The 5702-nt window shown below is 36.9% G+C and overlaps 1 non-coding gene across 1 annotated transcript; it reads right to left on the reverse strand.

The window, feature by feature from the left end:
- Positions 1-2885: 2885 nt before the first annotated feature.
- On the reverse strand, positions 2886-2958 carry TRNAT-CGU (transfer RNA threonine (anticodon CGU)). Its single transcript has one exon. It is a non-coding gene; the product is annotated as a tRNA-Thr (tRNA).
- Positions 2959-5702: the final 2744 nt, after the last annotated feature.

The raw sequence follows: 5702 nt of genomic DNA on the forward strand, positions 1-5702 counted from the left end.
AGTATAAAACAAAACACACTACAATAAACAATAGGCTATTACACGAAGGCCATGACCTGCAGGATTGCCGACATATTTAGAGCTCAAATTAAATTGGTTATTAAAAACTTCAAGACTTACTAAAATAATTTACAGGTCTGATTCTGCGGTGTGTAATTTTCTGAGTACAGATGTGTATTGGATATTAAAATCTACAGAACTTGAGGTGGTTTGATGACTTTATTACCATTAGAAATGAAATATTATTATAGTTAATGCCATGATGTGACTATTTTTAATTAATTATACATAATAATGCTATATTGATGATATGAAAGTGAAACTCTTTGGGCTTATGTAAGTAGATGTAGAGAATATCTTAAATTAAATCTTCATTTCTATAATTTAGTGAGTGACAGCTATATAGTATACTGTATATATAACTACAAAACTTACGTAAGATAATAATATTGTTATTAAAAATCAAATATTTTTATAGTTATTAATCAAGTGGGGTTGGGTCTTTTTCATATACTTAATGGCGGTGTGGCGTATATGTTTATATGCGTCATTCTCTTCAGTATTGGCTCAAGAGAGCGCAAAAATTACAGTTCCTAAGGAAAGACCAAAAGGTATTACTTACTGATAAAATAAGAGGCCTACAAAATTTTACAGTCTCCTGATCATTTCAGCAAGATCTGTTAGAAGGACAAAATGATTTTACCCTCTACATTTCAAGCTCTACATGCAGCAGTCATGTTATGTCTATTGTTCGAAAGCATAGCAAACTTGACATTTTTTTTTAACTTTCACCTACAATCCACAATGACGAATCTCGGTTTCCCCCAATGGCATCTGTTCGTCCCTTTGTAAAGGGTAGTAGTTGGGCTGTCTTAGCTCTTTTCTGAAAACATTAATTTCTGTTAGGAATTGGACGTCTACGTAGTATCATACAATTGTTTAAAATAAATAAAAGGGCCTCGTTAATTAATTGTCACGTGATTTCTATCCTTTCTACGATAATTTTATCTTCTCGGATCAAGCAGAAGTGAAGATTGCATTTACAGTACGTAAGGTACTCTTTTACAGAGTAGGTACAGAATTATTTTAACATGAGTTACTGGTACGAAGGACGAAACTGGTAATTGGAATTAGGTACAATAGTCTATAGTGCGATAATATGCAAAAAAGAACTGAAGCCTGTATCGAAATTAACGGCCACCATTTTCAAAATTGTGTTTAAATATACATATTATGATTATTTTTCAATTTAACTTCATTCTCTACATTGTACGCTAATGTGCTGTAGACAGTATGATGTAGGCTACACCTCATAATGAATACGTCCGAATGAAGTAAAAACACTTACTGTTAATACAGTATTGTATTTGTAAATGATCAAACTCAAAACCGCGATATTTCCTACGTAAATGGATGAACTACTTTTCTTCCCTCCTATACCTAGTAAAGTGATTTGTTTGTGTTTTACGCCAGTATCATCGAACTCCAATGTAAGGGGGTATAAAACGGTGTTTCCGGCTTTGAACCTTTAATCCAAAGGTATAGCCAGGTTAATATTAGAAATGTTAGTAAAAATAAAATGATGTCCCTGTATAACAGTGTAATACAATATTCAACTTTAATGCAAGACATCGCAAAGAAAACTAATGTGCATTTTAATGTGTAAGTAATAGATACTTCATTTTGGCTGTAAAATATCACGTGAACATAAAGCAACAATGCGAAAGGTCATCTCTTCTTACGGATGGCTTTGTACATCGGAGAATTACATCTGAGTAGCGCACAAGACAAAAATTCGTAATAGCACAAACCCATGTTCAATGAAAGTGGATCTTCAGCGTTTTCCCTTAACCTGATAGAAGTCTGATCGCTTTCCCGAATATGCAGAACTTGAACTTTGAATAAAAAGGGACCGCGATCAGTTTTAAAGAATCCCTGTTAGATAATTTGATATTACTCCTCTGACATTAAAAAAACAGTAGTACTATCATTTTCCATTTCGGATAAAGTTTGACCGTTTTTCTCGCGTAATTTTAAACGCCATATAGACCTACAAAATAATCAAATGCCACAGATCCTTTTAATAAATACGTACGCAAAAAGCGAATTGCTTCAACAGTAATTTGGGCATACATGTGAAGTTATCCGTTCGCTCACAATTAACACTTCAGTACTGAATATAAGCCAAGACAAAACATAAACGTAAGTTTTTATTAAAATCATCTTTCACAAATCTATCTTCCGAAATCTACCCGCACGGAAGAAACAACTCTACACCAGTTGCAAAACTTAATAAATATTATATGCCACCTGTGATTTCCCTGGAACCAAATGTTATGCCAAGTTTATCCTAACATAATGAATGAGTAGACTAGATTAGTAGGCCTAAGCATTTCTAATACTTTGGACCATACTCGTCCATCAGAATTAAATAATAATTTAACTACAATTGGCGAAACTCACTAATAATAATATGGTAAAAAAGGTAAAGGTATCCCCTTAACATGACATGAAGGCACTTGGGGGGCATGGAGGTAGAGCCCTATGCTTTCCATGACCTCGGCACTAGAATGAGGTGGTGTGGTCGGCACCACGCTCTGACCGCCTTTTACCTCCGGGAAAGACCCGGTACTCAATTTTATGTAGTAGTAGTAGTAGTAGTAGTAGTAGTAGTAGTAGTAGTAGTAGTAGTAGCAGTAGTAGTAGTAATAATAATAACAACAATCATCATCATCACCACCCTCGCAATAATCGACATCCAGGTTTAGGCCCTAGATACATTTTGTCTTCTTAGGTTTCTTCCATCGAATATTATAGATTTATTAATTTGTCCTACACAATAATTTCTGTAATATTGACAATTAATATTTGAGGAGAAAAATTCTCTCCGGCGCCGGGGATCGAACCCGGGTTCTTGGTTCTACGTACCAAGCGCTCTGACCACTGAGCTACGCCGACTTCAATCCACAGCACCGGACTGAATTAATTAAATATTAAATATTAATTCTTCCATCGTCCCACACAATGGCGTCATGGTCTTAGACTAGTTCATCGAAGATCCGTTTTTCGTATGTTTCCAATATTTTCTTTTATATAAAAGAAACTGTGCTGCAAAATTTTACAATGAAATTTAATATGCATAAGTTCATAACAGAGGCATTTGAATGTGGATATGGAGAAGAATGGAACGTGTAAAGTAGACAGCCAGAATAAGAAATGAAGCTGTGTTGGAAAGATTGGTTGAAGAAAGAATGATGCTGAAACTGATCAGGAAGAGGCAAAGGAATTGCTGGGTCACTGGCAGAAGAAGATATCATTTGATACACGACATTAAGATACATGAATCATAAGAGGAGACAAAGAGGAATGCAGAAAATAGGAAAGATTGGAGAAAGCTGGGTTTGCAGTGAAAGAACGAGCTGCCCTTGGGCAGAACCTATGAATGAATGAATGAATTCTGGTAATTTACGTTAGTATAAATTTTTTCTATTCTAGCTTAATGGACCCTTTAGGGTTAACTGCTATATGAGTCTTATTACACAGAGATTTTTATGTAACCGAATCGTGCAGGTATAATTTTTACAATCAACTTTCTACTTAACTCAATAAAAATATTAGTACTCCCAAAAGAAAAAAAAAAAAAAAAAGAAAGAAACTTGAGTTGAGTAACCTCACTACTGTTTTTTTTTTCTCATATAACTGTCATTTCCACAAGGAGGACAATAATTTTCTTGCACTATTGATCTCATAGAGGCTATATAAAACAATTTTTACATCGGTACTACATTCTCAAAATTATAAACATTTCTGACTCATGGTTTCGTGGATATTATTTTGCCATAATTTATTGTTTTCCTCGGTGGACTAAAGGATACCACCCTAGCTGTCCACTTCGAGGTTCGCGGGTTGAAACCCGGCCTAGGACGATGAATTATAAAATCCTTACCATGTTCTCGTCCCGAAAGAAAGTAACGCAGGGAGGCTCGTTTCGTAGATTTGCGACAAGAAAAAGAACACTGCCCTTGAGGGCTTCAGCAAAATTTGCAGGCCATTTAATTCGCATGTTGGATTTCGATATTGAATTACCTCTGCAGATCATAGCGTCGTTAAATAAAGTATCACTCATACTCCTAGTTCCTATTAAGGCCGATTACATTCTTTCAAAACTTCCTTCTTGTAAAGTTAAAGGAAATAATATAAAGGAAACTCATTTTACAGAAATTCTATTCATCAAACGTCCCTCAGTACGCACAGAGAATAGAAGCGAGGTCCCTTTGGTAAGAATCTGTCAGCTGACAAAGCTACTCTTGCGTCCAAACGCTTCTGGGCTGAGTAACATACAAAAGAACGTAAAAAGTTCTCCCCTTCAACTAATTCGCGATATCTTAACGTCAGCCAGAACATGTAACTATAGTAGAAAAAGCATTCAAGTATACCTTGTTCCAACTTCAAGGGAGAACACGAGATACGGGATATCTGCTCCCTTTTGTTCATACTTGGATTGAGCTCATATTTCAAAGGCTAGCAGGTAGTCGCATATCTGTATCTATTCAGTTTCCTTTCTGTATGAAAGCGTGTGGAAGATGAATAACAGACAAATCCATTACTTATGTCTTCATACCCAACTTCTTCTTTTTCTTGTTTCAACTCCGCATTTTGTACAGACTTACAATGCAATGCAGTGTAGGGCAGGATGTAATCTCTAGACTCTCTCAACACTGACCGTATGGACAGCATGATGCAAGACCATGACGGAAACTCACAGGACAGGTACAAGACAGAGAGCTGAAAAATAGCGCTTACAACCGGTTTATATTCGACCAGTTAGACAACATCCGTCAAGTTCGGGCAACCGACCGAATGTTCGATTTTCAACCGAAAAATCGAAAAAGAGAGGAGAATTGGGAGACAAATTTAAAAGGTACGCAAAACACGTCCTTGCAAGGGGTTGGGGGCTGTAAGAAACTAAATATGTGAGCTCCAAGCCTGTTGTCCACTAGTCTCACTCCGGTTTACGCTGCTCCACTGAAGGAGTTCTAGAAAATTTTGAAGGGGAAAAGCCGAAAATGGACGTAACCTCTTAGATACCACATACGCGAGGGGACGGAATCTGATCAAGTGATCACAGGACGGGACGAGGTGGAGTTGGCTGGTGTAAATCTGCACATTGAAATGAACTGTGTCAAATCGCAATGCAGGAAGAGTCGAGGAGACTCTTGTAATCTGTTGTTCAATGACAAGGCAGGTGAAGGCCGTCAGAAGAAGCGCCGTGAAATCTGAATCTGCAATTTGAGAGGTTCCCTGCCCTTTCAAATTGCGACTAAATGAGTGACCTCGCACATTTAATAGACAATTTATAGGTTATGAACTAGGGCATTATGTCGTTTGCTAGAAAAGGGGAATATATATGGGGAAGGACATATAGGTCCGTGGCCCATTTCTTTTAGGGCTCATCCCGACATCTGTCTTATGCCTTAGGAAAACCACGGAATACCTTAGGCAGGATGAGTTGTCTCATATAAGAGACTAGCCAATTTGGCTATTAGGTAGGAGGTGGTTGATTGTCATGAGCCTTGTTGAATCGTCTCAATTTAGAGACCAGCCATTTGGCTTTATGGTGACTCAATTATGAAGAGATAGGCAGGGAGAGATGTAATTATTAATTAATTTAGAGTAATTAAGGGGGTTCATGGGGATATGAG

The sequence above is a fragment of the Periplaneta americana genome, chromosome 11 (genome assembly GCF_040183065.1).
Source record: "Periplaneta americana isolate PAMFEO1 chromosome 11, P.americana_PAMFEO1_priV1, whole genome shotgun sequence".
Taxonomy (NCBI): Eukaryota; Metazoa; Arthropoda; class Insecta; order Blattodea; family Blattidae; genus Periplaneta; species Periplaneta americana.